This window comes from Bubalus kerabau, chromosome 2, assembly GCF_029407905.1.
Source record: "Bubalus kerabau isolate K-KA32 ecotype Philippines breed swamp buffalo chromosome 2, PCC_UOA_SB_1v2, whole genome shotgun sequence".
Lineage (NCBI taxonomy): Eukaryota > Metazoa > Chordata > Mammalia > Artiodactyla > Bovidae > Bubalus > Bubalus kerabau.
Genome location: NC_073625.1, coordinates 191,878,455 through 191,898,173, shown reverse-complemented (window position 1 = coordinate 191,898,173; position 19,719 = coordinate 191,878,455). Strand labels below are relative to the sequence as shown.

Genomic DNA, 19,719 nt, shown 5'->3' with positions numbered 1-19,719 from the left:
AGAAGTGAGGACCAGGCCCGGCGTTGGGATGGCAGGGGAAGGTCAGATCCGGGCTGAGGTGGGTCAACCGACAGGCACTGAGGTTGGGCGCAGGCAGGGCACAGGTGGCAGAGCAGGCCGGGGGGAGGCGGGGGTCACAGGCGTCACTGGCTGGAACGGGGGGGCCGGGCGAGCAGGTCACCAGCGGGGGTAGATGAGAGTACCTGCGAGCGGCTCCTCCTCCCGGCCTGGGGACGCCTGTCCTGCCAGCCCGCCTGCTTCCCCGTGGGCAAGGACACTGTCCATCTACCAAAAAGCAAGGGAAAAATGTCACGTCACTCGATGAGCTCGGCACGCCCGAGATCCCACTCAGCCCCACTTGTTCCTGGTCGTCCTCACGTGTGGAGGCTCATAACACCTTTATACATGAAAGTTGTTTTGCATCCGTTAGCAATTGTTATAACAGAAATACATTTAAAAGCTGGCAACACACTTGAAGACTCAGAGGTGTCCGGGTGCTCTGGGCCCAGCCAAGCACTGTGTTCCCTTAATGGAGTAAAGTGTGGAGGAGGGGGCCCTGCCCTGGACGGGGTTACCCTCCCGAGGCTCCTCAGCGGATGCCAGCAGCAGGGGAACACTTCCAAAATGCTCTGAAACCACAAGGTCCAGTCATTATTCTAATCCTACCTAATGGAGAATGTTCCAGAAATATAGGCTGGGTTATGAAAATGCAAAAAATCTTTACAAGGAAGAGACATTACCAATTTCTAAGCACTTGCTACTTCCCAGCGCTCTCACGCCTGTTCTCTCACACACTCTGGTGGGGTGAGGAAGCAGTCATCATCACCACTTCACAGAGGAGCCTCGGGCTCAGAGGAGAGCAGTCGTCAGGGCTGCAGGGCTGGCGATGCCCACTGGAAGATTCTCAGTGACCTGGCCGGAGACCCTCCAAGGGCGCTGGCCGCTCTGGGATGTGTGCACTCTCCTGGCAGGGGCGGGGATGCTCCCTCAGAGGGCACGGGCAAGGGTAGGGCTCCTGGCCTTCACAGCACTTCAAGTGACTGCGTTCTGTGTCCCGTCTCCATAGGGACAACAATGATGCCAGAATACTCTCCACTTGCCGCATTCCCCAGTGATGGCTGACTTACTTCATGGTTCAGGTTTCAATTATTAAATAATATTAACACATCATGAATTTGACATGACCTTGGCAATGCATATAGATTCCTTTATTAATGTAACTATTAAAACTTTTCATGGTCTTGGGCGGTTTCATAACTCTTTAAAACTATAGATGCTTAAATATAAAGAGTAAACATTTAAACAATGAAAAACAAGACTCTCTGGTAGCATTTCTGAGCTCATTCACTGTTAACACTGCCCAGAGGATCCATGCATCACATTCCACGCACACAGAAGGAACACGCGTGTCCATTATGCACCTGGCATGCAATTCTTTACCATCAATGCATCTTAGAACTTTTTGACTCAACACAATCAGAGGTACCTTGGCATGAGATGTGAAATACTGTACACTTTTAATTTCAGAGAAATTAACCAAAATCATCTCCATATGGGTCTCTGCAAATTACATCCCCATCAAATTCCTGAGTGCTGTTTCTCTAGCCACTGCCAATGCAGTTCACTCTCAAACACTCTGAACTTTGACAAACTGAAGGACGAAAACTGTTACCACAGTTTAATTGTTGACACTTGAAAGCTGTAAACATCTTGAATGAGGCTGAGCTCCTCCTCTTGTTTACCAAGTATCTGTACTGCGTGTGGGGCCTCATCCACTAAGCAGGACAGGCGATGACTCACAAGGATGAGTCAGGAGTGACCGCAGTTACAACCCCCCACTGCCCAGTGTGAGTCCTCATCCAGCTATTTTTGGCTCTTTTGCTAGTAACTCTGGATGATGCTCTTAAATCCCTGTGCACTGATTAGTTGGCCCGAAGAGCATGAAACGCACGACTGGCGCCCCTGTCCCCTCTGTACACCCTGCCCCCACCTCCCTCCCATCACTGCCGTGGACACTGCTGCTGCGACCTCATGACCAAGGTCTGCAATACCAGATCCCCGACCTCGACAGCCCCCCATTCCTGCAACCCTGCTCCTGGGTCCCCACCAGCCTGTCTGTGGCCCTTCTCCCTGACTCCGCTGCACTGTCTGGAGTCTGGCTCCATTTTCAAGAAGCCCTGCCAGTGAGGGTGCATACGCATCACTTCTTCCCAGGACCTCACATGTCTGAAAATGGATTATTGAGAAAATTCTTTCTTCCCTAAAGATTTTGTATACTTTCTCTAGTGAAAATTGCCGTGGAAACATCCAGGGCCAGCCTGATTGCTCTCCCTTATAATTGATATAAACATAAATAGCAAAATGGGTAGGAACTGAGAAAGGTACTTCATAAAGGAAGAGGTCTAAATGGCCAATAAGCACATGAAAACGTGCTCAGTCTCATAGTGGTCAAAGGTGGGCAAACTAAAACCAGAAATAGATGCAAATACATGGACCTCCCTGGTGGCTCAGCTGGTAAAGAATCCACCTGCAATGTGGGAGACCTGGGTTCAATCCCTGGGTTGGGAAGATTCCCCGAGAGAAGAGAAAGGCTACCCAATCCAGTATTATTGGGCTTCCCTGATGGCTCAGTTGGTAAAGAATCCTCCTGCAATGCAGGAGGCCTGGGTCTGATCCCTGGGTTGGGAAAATTCCCCTGGAGAAGGGAAAGGCAACGCACTCCAGTATTCTGGCCTGGAGAATTCCATGGACTGTATAGTCCAAGGGAGAAGGCAATGGCACCCCACTCCGGTACTCTTGCTTGGAAAATCCCATGGACGGAGGAGCCTGGTGGGCTGCAGTCCATGGGGTCGCTGCGAGTCGGACACGACTGAGCGACTTCACTTTCACTTTTCACTTTCATGTATTGGAGAAGGAAATGGCAGCCCACTCCAGTGTTCTTGCCTGGAGAATCCCAGGGACGGGGGAGCCTGGTGGGCTGCCGTCTATGGGGTCGCACAGAGTCCGACACGACTGAAGCAACTTAGCAGCAGCAGCAGCAGCAGTATAGTCCATGGGGCATGGGATTGCAAAGAGTCGGACACGACTGAATGTCTTTCACTTTCACTTCACACACCCACTACACTGCCTTAATGTAATAGTCTGGCAATACCCTGCCAGGTGCTGGAGAGGGCAAGGTGCACTGGGAACTCCTAAACACCAGTCACTTAGGCTACTATTTTCTTCTGAAAAATCCCTCTACTATACAGGAAAAAACCATGTATTCACTAATTAGAAAAATTATGATGCATTCAATCCCAACCAAAGATAACCAAACCATTTTTACAGGTAGAAAAGTATTTAAATTAACAGTGAAAACAAATTTATAAAAGTAATAAGCAGATGAGTAAATAAGCAGAGTGTGCACTTGCGCGAATGGGATGTAAGCAAGGCCGATGGTCTGAGCTGGGGAGCCGGGGCTTTCCAGGGAACCCTGTTGCAGGACAGTCCCTGGGGAGGCACTTTGGGAGGCACATCCTCATTTCTGCACTATTTCCTTCACCGACTTACAAACCTTTCTGAGGTTCACAGTTGTTTTGCACTCTGAGTGCATTTACAAGTAGAGTTCCAGCACAGCGAAGCACAGTAGGATCTAAGGATGGGTCCCAGCCTGGGGAAAACCCAGACACACAGAACCAGACCCAGAACCATGAGTTGGGGAGGTCTGTCTACATCCTCTCACAGAATGGACACACACAGGATGCTGCGACTCATCTAGACACATGCACGAGGACATTCCTGCCATGTCTTCTGCTGTTGTTCAGTTGGTCAGTCGTGTCTGACTCTACAACCCCATGGACTGCAGCACGCCAGGCTTCCTTGTCCTTCACCATCTCCTGGAGCTTGCTCAAATTTATGTCCATCGAGTCGGTGATGCCATCCAACCATCTTGTCCTCTGTCGCCACCTTCTCCTCCTGCCCTCAATATTTCCCAGCATCAAGGTCTTTCCCAATGAGTTGGCTTTTTGCATCAGGTAGCCAAAGTATTGGAGTGTCAGTTCCAGCACCAGTCCTTCCAATGAATATTCAGGGTTGATTCCCTTTAGGATTGACTGGTTTGATCTCCTTGCTGTAAAGGGACTCTTAAGACTCTTCTCCAGATCTACAATTCCAAAGTATCCATTTTCCAGCACACAGCCTTCTTTATGGTCCAACTCTCACATCCATATGGAACTACTGGAAAAATCAGAGCTTTGACTATATAGACCTTTGTTGGTAAAGTGATGTCTCTGCTTTTCAATATGCTGTCTAGGTTTCTCATAGCTTTTCTTCCAAGGAGCAAGTATCTTTTAATTTTGTGGCTGCAGTCACTGTCCTCAGTGATTCTGGAGCCCAAGAAAATAAAACCTGTCACTGTTTTCACTTTTTCCCCTTCTATTTGTCATGAAATGATGGGACCAGATGCCATGATCTTAGTTTTTTGAATGCTGAGTTTTAAGCCAGCTTTTTTCACTCTCCTCTTTTACTTTCATCAAGAGGCTCTTTAGTTCTTTGCTTTCTGCCACTAGAGTGGTATTATCTGCACATCTGAATTTTTGGTGATATTTCCCCCCAGCAATCTTGATTCCAGCTTATGCTTCATCCAGCCCGGCATTTTGCGTGATATACTCTGCATGTAAGTTAAATAAGCAAGGTGACAATATACAGCCTTGACGTACTCCTCTCCCAGTTTTGAACCAGTCCATTGTTCCATGTCTGGTTCTAACTGCTGCTTCTTGATCTGCATACAGGTTTCTCAGGAGACAGATAAGGTGGTCTTGTAGTCTCATCTATTTAAGAATTTTCTAGTTTGTTGTAATCCACAAAATCAAAGGCTTTAATATGAAGTAGAAGTAGATTTTAAATGAAACAGAAGTAGATTATTTTTTGGAATTCCCTTGCTTTTTCTCTATGATCCAACAGATGTTGGCAATTTGATCTCTGGGTCCTCTGCTTTTTCTAAATCCAACTTGTACATCTGGTAGTTCTCAGCGCCTAGCGTGAAGGATTTTTCTGGTGGAAATGGTTACATCAAGGAATTGGTGAATGTCCCTTTTTTGGAGCCATAGGGCTGTAACACCACTCCTAATTGTTTACTTAATTTGGGGAGTAAAAAAGTCATTGTAGAGAGGGGGGAAAGGATGCTGCTCTCTAAAATCTAGTGTAGTTTTGAGAAGCAGTGGGAAGAGGTGATTGCTTGAAACGTCATAGTGTGGTAGGGTCTGCATTTTGCTGCTACAAGTACAGATTTTGAGGCCTCAGCCAGCAGAGCAGAATGAGTGTATAAGCCAGGATGTGGCGATTTCACTCAGGACACACACCCAGAGTGTTGTGTGCATGCACCAGCCACAAGACACGCCAGATACAGCTCTGAGAGTGATGTTGTGTGTATGTGTGTGTGTGTGTTAGTCGCTCAGTCATGTCTGACTCTTTGAGACCCAATGGACTGTAGCCCACCAGGCTCCTCTGTCCATGGGATTCTCTAGGCAAGAATTCTGGAGTGGGTTGCCATACCCTTCTCCTGGGGATCTTCCTGACCCAGGGACTGAACCTGGGTCTCCTGCATGCGACCAGATTCTTTACCATCTGAGCCACCAGGGAAGCCCCCTGAGAGCAATGGGCCATCTTTAACTCTGGTTGCTCTAAAGGTTTTCTTTGCTGTAGTTTTTAGGAGTCAAGCAATGATGCCCATACATGAAAAATTAGTTTTGTTTGCTTGTTTGCTTGCTTCTTTATTTATTCATTTCAGGGTCAGCTGTTTCAGAATCAAGCATATCTTCCAATGCTTTGGAAAACTCCATGGCCTTTATATCTTCAAATGTTTTTCTGAAATCTCCCCTCTTCCTGGGCTACTCATTACACGCATGAGATCTTCTGACTCCATCCCACAGGTCTCTCACATTGTATTATTCTAGTCTCTTTTCTCTTGTGCTTCAACACTTCACTGAACCACTGCCCACTTCACGAAGCCCGAGTCCAGTGTTCTGTTACAGACATCCAGTGAAATTATTCATTTTGTATCCTTTATTTTTTTAATTCATAGGATTTTCATAGATTATGAAATCATAGATTATGATTTCACTTGAAATTTTCTATTTTTAATATATTCTTTTTTTTTAATTAATAATCTTCATTGTTTTAAAGTTTTTGTCTGGTAGAGCAATAATATAAGTCCTCTGTGGTTTTAGTTCTCAGCTCTTGTTTTTGCTCACTGGTCCACTTTTAATGTTTCACTAAATATTGGACATTGTGATTGAAAATAATTTGGGCTCTAGACAATGTTATCTTGCTCCATATAAAGGGTCCTGCTTTCTTCTTGGCAAAAAAATCAGTCAGTCAGTCAGTCAGCTTTGAGATATGGTGGACATATACTAAGATATGCATATATTGTGTACACACTGAAAAGTTTCATCACATGTGAACATCCATGAAGTCATCACCAGTCAGGATAAGGAACGGGCACACTCTGGTGTTCTCTGTGGCCATCTGCAATCCCTTCCTCTCTGCTTTGCAACAACTATCATGTCCCAAGCAACCTCTGACTTGCTATCTGACACTACAGAACTCACTTTCTCTAAAAGTTTATATAATAAAAGCATACTAGATGCACACTTCTGGTCTACTTTTACTCAGCATAATTGAGATTCCCCAATGTCATCGTGTGACCATACACCACAACTTGTGTAGTCATTAATTTATGGATAGACATTGAGATGTTTCCAGTATTTCAGTTTATTAAAAAACAAATTTCTGCAAGCATTCTTGCTCAAGTTCAGTTCAGTTCAGTCACTCAGTCGTATCCGACTCTTTGCAACCCCATGAATCACAGCATGCCAGGCCTCCCTATCCATCACCAACTCCTGGAGTCTACCCAAACTCATGTCCATTGAGTCGGTGATGCCATCCAACCATCTCATCCTCTGTTGTCCCCTTCTTCTCCTGCCCCCAATCCCTCCCAGCATCAGAGTCTTTTCAAATGAGTCAGCTCTTCGTATCAGGTGGCCAAAGTATTGGAGTTTCAACTTCAACATCAGTTCTTCCAGTGAACACCCAGGACTGATCTCCTTTAGGATGGACTGGTTGGATCTCCTTGCAGTCCAAGGGACTCTCAAGAGTCTTCTCCAACACCACAGTTCAAAGGCATCAATTCTTCTGTGCTCAGCTTTCTTTATAGTCCAATTTTCACATTCATACATGACTACTGGAAAAACCATAGCCTTGACTAGACGGACCTTTGTTGACAAAGTAACGTCTCTGCTTTTTAATATGATGTCTAGGTTGGTCATAACCTTCCTTCCAAGGAGTAAATGTCTTTTAATTTCATGGCTGCAATCACCATCTGCAGTGGTTTTGGAGCCCCCCAAAATAATTCTTGCTCAAAGCTTTGTATGAATATACGCTTTCATTATGACTGGGTAACACCTCACAGTGGAATGACTGGTGGGTATATATTTAACTAGCTTTTTGGCTTAACTGCCAAAATGATTCCAAAGCAAAGATACCATTTTACATTCTCACAAGCAGTATGGGATGGTCTCCATCTTTGCCAGTGATTGGCGGATGGGTCACACCAAGTAGTATCTCACTGTGAATTTAATTTGCATTTAGCTAATGACTAGTGATGCTTAACTTCTATTCATGTACGTTCTTGCCATCCACACATTTTCTTTGGTGAAGTGGATGGTCAAATCTTTTGGTCATTTTTAATTATGTTGTTTGTTTCCTTAGTATTGCATTTTAAGAGTCAGTTATACATTCCAGATAAATTAGATTTGCAAATATTTTCTCTCAGTCTGTGGTCTATCTTGTCATTTTCTTAATACTGTCTTTTGAAAAGTAGAAAATTTAAATTTTTTTAATTTAATGAGGTCCAATTTATAAACTTGTTTCTTTGATGGATAGTGCTTTTAATGTATTAACTAAGTAAACTTTGCCTAATGCAAGGTCACAAAAAAAACATCATGTTTTGTTCTTGGTATATAAAATTTGAGATTTCTGATCTGATTCAAATTAATTTTTATACATGATGGGAGATGTGGATGAAAGGTCTTTTTTTCCTTTTTTTTTTTTTTTTGCATCTGAATGTGTAATTATTCCAGCACCATTTTTTGACAAAACTAGCCCTTTCCATTAAACTGCCTTGGCACTGTTGTTGAAAACTAACTGCCCATCTATGCGCAAGTCTGTTTCTGACCCACTGGTCGATTTGTCTCTCTTAACACCAACATCACACTGTCTTGATTACAGTATTTTAAAAATAAATCATGGAACCAAGCAGTGTTAGTTGTCACATTTCTATCTAAAAACCCCTTGTTTTTCTTTTTTGAAAAATTTTTGAATTTTTGAATTCTCCTTGGGAGTCCACTGAACCCACAGACCAGTTTAAGGAGACTTAGTATCTCAACAACACTGAGTCTTTGTGCAATGTATAGTTCTCCCTTGATCTGTCTTCAATAATTCCATTCAGCAATGTTTTGCTATTAGATGTACTGTTTTTCCATTTCTAATTATTTGTTGATAGTATAGAGAAATACACTTGATTTTTTGTATCTTGTATACGGTAGCCTTGCTAAACCCAGTTATTCTTGCAGCCTCCTTTTGATGCTATAGGATATTCTACATAGACAAACATGTTGACTGAGAATAAAGACAGCTTTAAATCTTTTCTTCCAATTTCAATGTCTATTATTTCCTATTGAACTTGATAGAACCTCCTGGAAAATATGTAATAGAAGAGGTGAGAACACATGTCCTTGCCTTACTCTCAACTGCAGGGGAATGACTCACTGTTTCACCACCTTGACAGCATCAGCTGCGAACCTATCACTGATGCCATTCACTGGAAGCCTCCTTCTATTCCTAGTTTCCTGAAAGCTTTTACCTGGAGTGGATGTTGTGTGTGTTAATCATTTAGTCATGTCCAACTCTTTGCAACTCCATGAACTGTGTGGCTCACCAGGCTCTTCTGTGCATGGGATTTCTCGGGCAAAAATACTGGAGTGGATTGCCATTCCCTTTTCCAGGAGATCTTCCTGATCCACAGATTGAACCCGGGTCTCTCCCATTGCAGGTAGATTTTTTTACTATCTGAGCCACCAGGGAAACCCCTGGAGTGGGTGTTACATTGTATCAAATACTTTTACTGCATGTACTGAGATGATACAGTTTTTTTGGTTTTAGTCTGTTAATAGGGTGAATTATATTGATGAAATTAAAAAACACTTGTTCCTTGGAAAAAAATATATGACAAACCTAGACATTGTATTAAAAAGCACAGACATTGGTCCATCTAGTCAAAGCTAAGGTTTTTCCAGTGGTCATGTATGAATTTGAGAGTTGAACCATAAACAAGGCTGAGCGCGGAATAATTAATGCTTTTGAACTGTGGTGTTGGAGAAGACTCTTGAGGATCCCTTGGACTGCAGGAAGATCAAATCAGTCAATCTTAAAGGAAATCAATCCTGAATAATCATTGGAAGGACTGATGCTGAATCTGAAGCTCCAATACTTTGGCCACCTGATGCGAAGAGACAACTCATTGGAAAAGACCCTGATGCTGGGAAAGATGGAAGGCAGGAGGAGAAGGGAACAACAGAGAGCAAGATGGTTGGATGGCATCACTGACTCAATAGATATGAGTTTGAGTAAACTCCAGGAGATGGCGAAGGACAGGGAGGTCTGGTTTGCTGCAGGCCATGGGGTCACAAAGAGTTGGACACGACGGAGTGACTGAACAACAACCAAACAACATATTGATTAATTTTAGAATGTAAATGATACTTTGAATTTCTGGGATAAAGTTCAATTAGTTATTCTATTTGATTGGCTAAAATTTTGTTGAGTTTTCATATATGTTCATGAAAGATACTCATCCATAGTTTTCTCTTCTTCTACCTTTGCCTGGCTTTATTATTAGGGTAATATTGAACTCAGAATAGTTTTGGAAGTATTCCCTCCTTTTCAATCTTCTGGAAGAGTTTATATAGAACTGGCAATATTTCTTCTTTAAATATTTAATAATATTCCCTAGTAAAGTCATTTGGTCCTGGAGGTTTTTCCTGGGCCAGAGGAAGTGGTTTACAACAAAATTCACTTTTTAAATCTATTTTGGAGAATCAGGATAATCAACCTGTACTTGAGTTAGCTTTGGTATCGATACTTTCTTTCAAAAAACAATATGCATTTCATCTAAAGTAATTTAATGTGTTGGCATAAGGCTGATCATAGTATATCCATTTTTCCTGTCTGACTACAGGTTGATCAATTTCATTGATTTTTCTCAAAGAACTACCATTTGCTTTCACTGATATTCTCTATCATTATTTCTAGTTTGTATTTCATTAATTCCTGTTTTGATTCCTATGATTTCCTTTATTCTGCTTACTTTAAAGTGATCTTTTCCTGTTTCCTTGAGGTAGAAGATGAAGATATTTCTTCTTTATTAATGAGGTGTTTCATACCCTAAGTTTCCTTCAAGTGCTATATTAGCTACATGGCAAATACTGGGATGTGATGTGTTTTCATTTTCATTCATTTCAAAATAAGCACTTTTCATTTCTTTTTTGGTTTCTTCTTGCTCCATAGGTTATTTAGAAGTTTGACATTTAATTTCAAGTATTTGAGGATTTTTCAGATACCTTTCTATAACTGATTTCTTGATTCCATCATGGTCAGAGAACGTAGCTGGTGTGATGTGAAATCATTTAAACTTATTTTATGTCTCAGATCGGTTCTATCACACTTCAAACATGAATTGCTCAAGATTAAACCCTCTTTCAAATGCAGCCCACCCCCAGTGCTCTACTCCTGGCACAACTGGCCCTGGACATGAAGTAGAGGGAGGGGAGGCATTTGTAGGCTCTCGGGAGGTGTGTCTCTATGGTGGTGATGGCAGCGGACGACTATAGCTGCTGTGCTCCCGCTGTGTCTGTCTCAAGCTGCAACTCTGGGAAAGCCAAGGTAAAGAAGGGTGTTCACCACGTTTTCAGGGGATGGGTGATGGGTGAACAGTGCAGCAATTCACTGAGAAAACTGTGCATCCCAAAGGTATGGGAGGGAAAATATGACCTCATCAGAAAAGTTAGACTTTCAGGGAAAATATGAAAAGTAGGTCATTTTGACTGGAAAAGGATGGTTGCTCCAACATCTAGGGTTTGCACCTTTCTGGACTTAACTAATATTTGGGAAGTAATGCAAATCTTAAAAGGAAAACTGTTGCTTAACCTAAAGAGTCCAAGCCTGCTATGAAGCCAAGTGGAGGGAAGGGAGGGGGTTCTCTGCTGCTTGGTGAGCAGCCCATCAAACACACCGAACTCCCCTTGAACTACAGGGGACTGCCAGTCCTGAACCAAATTGTCCTATTTCCCTCAAATATAACAACTAAACTCAGATATGCTTTACCAGAGGAAATGCATATAGCTGAATTTGCCATCTAAAATAGTTCAGGTGATGACATGACCTAAGAACTGAATCACCATCCTAAGAGTCATCTGGGTTCACCCCACACTTGACCACATCCCTCTGGCATCCCTGACTGTTGACCATGGACATAGCCCCCCAGTGCCTCAAACCTTCATGATTTGTCTCTGAAATCCTTCCAATGTCTCCTTACCCTGAGCCTGCTCTGGACCCCAGGGTTCCTACCATGGGTTCCAGTTACACTGTATTCAGTCCCAGAGGCCATAAGTGGGCTAGCCCCGCTGCCTCCCTGCCACCCCCGCACAGCCCCAGGAACCTGGACAAGGACACTTCATGGGACCTAATGCACTGGCTGCCCCCAGTTCTCCCTGCTCTGCTCCAGTCTGGCACGGGGGTGGAGCTGCACAACAGTGGTTGGCCTTGTGGTCACAGTCTTCAGTGACGGTGCCCAGCCCCCACCCAACTAATATTGTTTGGACAACATGCTGCTCTGAAAGGGCTTAAAACTGACATTTACTCTTTAGAAAGGGCAGTAGCATGTGAGATGGTTGGATGGCGTCACCGACTCAATGGACAAGAATCTGAGCAAAGTTCTGGATTTGGTGAACAGGGGAGCCTGGTGTGCTGCAGTCCAAGGGGTCACAAAGAGTCAGACACAACTGAGCAACTAAACAACAACAACTCTTTAGCCACCGGCCACAGTACACGGCTGAGTTTACCGTCATCTCAGATTTCTCTGTGCCATCACTGAATACCCACCAAGTGCTCCAAATGAAACTGTAGTGCATTCACTGAACATGCCACCTGTGGGGCCCTGTGTGGAGTCATTACTTAGCCCAGCATCCTGGCCTCAAAATATACCATCTGTTGATGCGGACGTGGGAAAGCTTAATGTCACAAAATCCAAAGATTGGTCCCAGAGGACAAGAGCCGCAGTGTCATGAGGAAGGTGTCGCTCCACGGACAGTGACGCAGACTCCAGGCTACACAGGAGCAGAGAACAAACCCTCTGAGTGGTGCTGGAGGGCAGTGAAGGCACCTTTATTCCCTGCCACTCCAGTTTCTAATCAGTCAAGCAAAGAAATCAAGACCACAAACACTCACACCACACGCATGGAGGTGACAGCACAGGTGGCTGGGAGGCCCCTCTGCAGTCCCTCCAGAGAAGCAGTGTGTGTGTCCCAGCCAAACCGGGTGCCAGGAGGAATCAGAGGCCACAGAGCCTCCTCTCAGCACCCTACGGGCTGCTGGCCCCCACAGCGATGTGAGGCCCAGCCCAAGTGAACTGTTGCCCAGCTCCAAGTCCACAGACCCGGGACAGGACTCAGGCGGCCGATGCGGGATACGTCCACCACCTTGGGAGACAAGGCTGACTTCTGCTTCAGGGAGGAGAAACAGAAAAACACTGAAGCCATGAAAAAACTTATGCCACACAAAGAAAACACCAAAACACAGCAGGAGGTAGAAGAAGAACATATGTTCAGAAATATGTACAGAAAGAAACATAAGTGATTTTTGTCTGCAGCCTGCCATGTGCTTTCAGAGAAAGAAAACAAAAACTCATGAAATGGGAGATCAAAAAAACTATAAGATGGCATTCAAAAAGCAAGAGCAATTAGTATATCAAGAAACAAAGTTATAATAGAATTGCTTAGACAAAATCAAGTCTAGTAAGCTGTAAAGAAATGTAGGGCTCTGGGCCCTGATGGAGAACTTTCAGCAGGGGAGGACGGGGAGGGGGAAGCAGGGCCAGGCCACACGTTCCCTGGCCACCCTCATTTTCTAGCCCTTCCAAGAAGTTACCGAAATCACCCAAATGGTGAGTTCCCTCTCTGTGGATACAAATGGAACAACTGTCTGGGTGGTGGTTATGGGGTCAGGTGCTCCGTGGAGGACTGACAACCAGCCCCACACATGGGGAACCTTGCTATCAGGGAGGGGGTACACACACAGACACACACGGGGAGCCCTCCTGTCGGGGAGGGGACACACACAGAGCCCCGCACCCCAGGCGTAGATTCAGGAGGACAGGGAGGCACTGGTCACAGACTGCAGGAGAGCAGCATGGGGAAGGCCCTGCCACCCTGGCACCTTGCAGGGCCTAGCGAAGCAGGAGGAGATGTGGGATCTGCCGGGCATCATCCCGAGCTCCAGGAAGAGCCCAGCCTGCTGCCTCCTGCTGCCTCAAACATCAGGGCTGCCACTGGCAGAACAGGGCGTGTCTGCCTGTCCCCTCCACTGGGCAGTTTAGGTAGAACTGAACCAGCTGCTCAGGCTGAGGGCACATGAAATGGGCACATGAATCTGCTAAACAGATTTAAACCTCAGCAACTTACAAGGAAAAGTGGAGCTGATATATTTTACTAAATCAAGTTGAATTATCAGGAAACTATCACACAAGAATGTGATAATGATATACTGGAAAATCTGAATAAATCTCCTTCAAATGTATCTGCTTTGCCACCCATCAGAAAGCACGATTATACCCCACAGCCTGATGCTAAACAACAAGAATTCTGCTAATGATTTTCACTGTGTAACTGAAATGCCCTCAGCAATTTACTGTAAGTAAAAGCAAAGTCGTTATTCTAAAGGAGAACATCTCCACCTGCAGGAGCAGTGGGGGTGGGAGCGACAGGGAGCCCCCTGAGCCAGCCGCTCATCACAGCCTCTGGCGGGGACACAGTTGCTGACTTGAGATCCACCAAGCACTTTCCCTGTTCATGTGTGTTGTCCTAATATTTTCAGCTGTTGTTTCTACCAACTTATTCATTTCAGGAAAATATTTTTTTTTAAATAAAACATCTGATCACATCACTCCTTGCTTCACACCAACCAAAGGCTCCCCTGCCCCACCTCCACAGCACCAAGCAGCCCAGAGCGGTCACCTCTGTGTGGTAATCTGGCCCACGAGGGCCACCGGCTCCCACAGCTCTGTCCACCTGGAGCAGGCGCTCCATCTCGCACCACCCTAAACAGCTGTACCTCCAACTGGGCACCTCCAGTGCCACCCACCATCCCAGCCCCCAGCAAAACCACCTGGCCACAGATTGAGCCCTAAAGACAGAGGAGTACTTAAGACAGTCCCTCCAAGCCAAACAGGCACAGGCCACACCCAGGAGGGGCGGCTCCCAGGCAGGGTGGTTCTGGATCAAGCTGGGTGTGGGCTGGATGTGCAATAGCAGGGGGTGTGCATGTGCCCATGCCAGAGACACACGGAGATTGCCACACTCATTGCTGTCTTATTTTACATACAAGATACTAACTCACACACTTATTTCCACTTGGCATCTGGAAACCTGTCTAGATCTCTAGAGGCCTGCTGTGCCCATGTACCTCTAGTTCCCTGGACCAGGCTCTCCTCACAGTTCCCTGTGTGCAGGGCACATGCATGTGCAGGGAGGAGGTCCTCCAGGCTGTGCCCATGGGGAGGGGAGAGGGAGTTGATGCCCTGCCCAGGACCACCCTGGGCCTGCATCAGCTACCCTGCCTGTGTAGAGCACGTTTCTGGTGCCCTAGCCACAGCCCTCCTTCCCCAGGGAACAGTGTCTCTGGCCCGGCTCTAGCCTGCGCCCAGGGAGCTCACATTTGTCTCCTGCTGGCAATGATCACTTAGCAAACACAGACTGATGGCACTGCTCCTCTCGCCAGAATGTGGCAGAGAGAAACAAACGTTTTAAAGCTGACTTTTATGTTCTATGACTTTGCTTAAATTAAAAGTGTTAAAGTACTCTCAGGGTGGCTGACTCCATACCCTGGTCCCCAGGCAATAACCACATCTGCCTTCCCTCCCAGGAAACTCTCTGAGGGCAACATCCATCCTCAACAGAAGCTGCCCCGTGAGTGCCCTGCCCCCTCCCCTGAAGCCAAGGTCCTGAGAGGGGCTTCAGCAGTGAGATGAACGGGGACAGAAGTCAGGTCAGAACACCCCACAGCCTACACACAGGGGGCGACAAGGGCACAGCCAGCTACTTTTGCTCAGCACAGTTGTCTTCATGAAAGTGTATCACAGAAACAATGATTTCAAGAAGAAGAGAGGGGAGGGGGGCTTAGAGCTAGTTTCACAATAGTAAAGCTATCTTTCTGCAGGATTCTTAGAGGTGAAAGCCACACGCAGCAGTAAACGAACAGTATGATCAGAAGCTAAGCTAGCTGCTTGTTTGGTAAAGATGGAATCAAGCCCCATGAGTCCTGAGCGAAGCCAGACTGGACCCCAGAACCAGTGACCAGACGAAGGCTTCCAGGAGCAGACGCGCGGGGCAGAGGCCTCGAGAGAAGAGCAAGGTGGCTGTGTCGGATGCTGTGTGGAGCTTGTGACCCACTGCATCCCAGGAAAAGCAAACCGCTCCCACAGGGCTGACACCACTGAGACAGGGTCTGAGGTCAAGTGCCCATGTGGGAAGCTGTGAACACACCTGAGCCCAGGTCACCAGGGCCACCACGGCCACACTGTCCACATCTGGGAGACCCCTTCTCCTGACCCTCAGCTCTGCCAGGCACTCAAGCAGTTAGTCCTGCCCCTCTACCTTCTCAACTGCCGAGTACTCTGCAGAGTTCAGGGGAAAGAGGGGAAGGAGAGCAGAAATGAAATCTGCGTGCAGACAGCCCTGCTGAGCAAGTCCCCCTGTGACCATGGGCACCATTGCGCCAGCACCGAGGGGCCAGGGTCCACCTTACTTGGACCCTCAGGAGGTGGGGAGCTGTGGCTGGAAAACTGTGCCCAGAGTGCCGCACAGGGCCCGGGCATGACCAGAGCACAGTGAGAACCAAATGGATGCTGAATAAATAAATCATCATCCAATATGTCATCCAAGCCAGAAATAGGGAACAGCAAAATGTGTCCTGAATAATAGAAACGCCCTGGCCATTTGTACCTCGTCTCTGGCTAAACTGTGGGTAAGAGGGAGGGCAGGGCAGGCCTGGTTGCGGCACTGGCTGCCCAAGAGTGAGCTGCCTGGAAACTCCTGGAAACGGTGTGTCTGGCTCAACAATGAGCAAGAAAGCAAGTCAGACACTTTTAAAATTAGGTTACGTAGACAAAAGCCTATAACCAAAGACAAGATAAGGACGATAACCACAACTGTAAAACATGGAAAAGCCCAGCTCATCCACTGAGCTGAAGGTGAGTGATGGTCCAGGAGGAGAGACACCCTCCACCCCTGAGGACACTGGAGAAGCTCCTCAGCCAGAGGGCAAGGTGAGATACACCCAGGGATTCTCCCTGAAAAGAGCAAAGCACAGCGGCCTCCCCTTGGTAACACACTGGTAAAGGTCACGGTGGGGCACAAGGGAGCCAAGTGCCATCACCACCCAGGGCGAGGATGTGGCTTCCTCCTCTCTCCCCCTCTTGGATCTCTCGCTTCAGGGGAGGGAGCCGCCCTTGGGAGCCAGGGCCTCTGGCCTAGCTGACCTGCGGGTGACAGAGCACAGCCACACCTGCACCCTCGTGACAGACTCAGAGCCAGAACCACCAGCGAAGCCACCCCTCCACTTCTTACCCCAAGATAATACACATGTGTTGTTTTAAGCCACCCAGTCATGGGCGACTTGTTACACAGCAACAGAAAACAACGCTGAAAGGAAGCGGGGGAGGGGAAGTCTATGGAGAAATGACTGTAAAGAAAACCAGAGTACAGAATACCAGCCTGAGTCAGGAAGGCGAGAGAACTGTGTGGAGAAGTCAGAGAAGTGGAGAGAACTGAGAGCAGGAGGCCGGAGAGGCTTGCAGAGTGCTGCCCAAGCGGCAACTTCCCGCCAGGGCGGCAGCCGTGTCCCCACTCCTGATAGGCAGGGTGCGCGGAGAGAGGCAGGGCGCCTGAGACAAGCCATCCCGGCCACACATCTGGCAACCTCCTATCGGACTCACTGGAGACAGGCGTTCTCACAATGCAAACCTCATCAGCCAACTAAGAGACAGCATTTGAAGAAAACCAATGTGATAAAGGTCTTTCCCAGTGATTCAGACAGTAAAGAATCTGCCTGCAATGACGGAGACCTGGGTTTGATCCCTGGGTTGGGAAGATCCCCTAGAGGAGGGCACGGCACCTCACTCCAGTGTTCTTGACTGGAGAATCCTATGGACAGAGGAGTCTGGCAGGTTACAGTCCATGAAGTCGCAAAGAGTCGGACATGACTGAGCGGCTAAGCATAGTACAATGTGATGAAAGAGACACACCAAGCTCTAATAATGGCGGTCTCTGAGAATCACAGGGCAAACAACAAGCTTGCAATTTCTATGTTCAAAGCAATGGACATGATTTTCCACACAGGAGGGAGAAACAAGTAGACAACTTGAGAGGGAAAGATATTGTCAAAAATCAAAGAAACTATGGACGTGTACTGTGTAATTGGACACAGCTTCAGAGTGAAGCAGAAAGAAGATGAAGCTAAGGAACTTTCCAGAATGCAGAGTGAAAGGAAAAAGAGAAAGAAGGTATGAAAGACATGAGGAAGAGATGCTTAAATCCCAGAAGGAAAGAACACAGAGGACCCAGAGAACAATATTCTGATTAAACCAAGAAAATCCAAGGATGAGGAGCGAATCTTAAGCTCACCAATGGCATCACCATGGGGTTGTGGAGATGGGAGTTCTGAGTGGCGGTCTCTCAGTGCAGCTCCATAAAGCATGGAGGCCACTGATAGTACTGAAGCTTTGGTGTATCTGGATTTAGATACCATTGTATGTTGTGCTTTCTACATTTCTTAAGTTTCTATTGTCTCCTTTATCGCCTTCTTGTAGATATTTTATATACTTTATACATTTTGCCATCTTGTAGATATTTCCCTCTACCACTTTATACAGTTTTTTCTTTTTACTTCTTACCCTAAAAATGATCACATGAGTTCCTAACTATCAAACTCTGATATCTTCTCTCTCCACCAAAACAAGCCCTGGGTCTTAAGACCCTGTAACTCCACTCCCTCATCCCTCATGTGGCCCTAGTCATGCATTTTAGTTCTCCTCTTTGTCATTAAGCCCAGCAGACATTTGCCTCATTGCTTTAAGCATTTAATGCATGTTTGGATTCATGGAAATCCACTCAACCTTCTCTGTTTTTAATTTCTTCTAAAATCTCAGAGCTTCTGTACAGGAAACGTTCTTTCCTCTTGAAGTATATCCTATAGAAATGCTTTTAATAAAGGCCTACACCCCCAAGGCATCTCGGGTTTTGTTTCTACGAAATGTGTTTACTGTGCCCTTATTCCTGAACAATTTATTCACAAAGTACCGAAAAACCCAAATAAACGTTCTGGCTAACCAAAAGATATCTGACAAGATAAATCACATGAAATGTTAAAGGAGACTGCTCCAATAGAAGGATGATGGCATCAAACAGAAACTTTTGTTTCATGGATCCATGCAAAAAAGTAACAAGTATCACAACAAAGAAATTGAATTCATAGTTTAAAACTTTCTGACAAAGAAAACACCACACTCGAATGGCTTTCATGGAAAAATTCTAGTAAACAATTAGGAAATACAGTACACCAATTCTACACAAACTCCTCCAGAAAATAAAAAAATAAAAAAGTTGCTTCTCAACTCATTTTCTGAGGTCAAAATTACATCAACAACAAAACCACAAAAACCAATTTCAAGGAAAGAAACTTACACCCCCAAATCCTTCATGAGCATACATGCAAAAATACTTAAACAAATCCCTTTTATATAATATATCATAACTAAGTAGGATTTGACCCAGTAATGTAAGTTCAGCATTTGACAGTCAAGCAATGTAATCTACCATTTTACAGATTAAAAATTAAAAACCATTTTTTTAATAGATGTAGAAAAAGCATTTGACAAAATTCAACAAGCATTCATGATACAAATTCTTAAATTCTTACACTTAATAAAAGGGCTTCCTAGGTGGCGCTAATGAAAAAGTATCTGCCTGCCAATGCAGGAGATGCAAGAGTTGCGGGTTTGATCCCTGGGTCTGGAAGATCCACTGGAGTAGGAAATGGCAACCCACTCCAGTGTTCTTGCCTGAAAAAGTCCATGGACACAGGAGCCTGGTGGGCTATAATTTATGGTGTCACAAACAGTCGGACATGACTGAGTAACTGAGCACAAACCTGATAAACGCGTCTATGGAAAACCGACAGCTATCGTCATACTTAATGGTGAGAAACTGAATCCTATCCACTTAAGATGAAAAACAAGGCAAGGATGTCCATTCTCACCATCTCTAACCAACATCATACTGGAGATTCCAAGCACAATAAAGGGAGTAAGAGAAATAAAGAGTATACAGATTGGAACCTGTAAAAGAAATAGAC

At 45.6% G+C, this 19,719-nt stretch overlaps 1 protein-coding gene across 12 annotated transcripts in view; it reads right to left on the bottom strand.

Annotated features, from left to right (window-relative positions):
- PCBP3 (poly(rC) binding protein 3) overlaps positions 1-19,719 on the bottom strand; it is a 232,721-nt gene that overhangs the window by 92,148 nt on the left and 120,854 nt on the right. For 2 of the 12 annotated variants that reach the window (XM_055569844.1, XM_055569845.1), the window contains one exon: positions 204-285. The exons of the other annotated variants lie outside the window; for them this stretch is intronic. The gene's annotated coding sequence lies outside the window, so the exon portion shown is untranslated. The remainder of the gene's footprint in view (positions 1-203; positions 286-19,719) is intronic. 12 annotated transcript variants of the gene reach the window in all.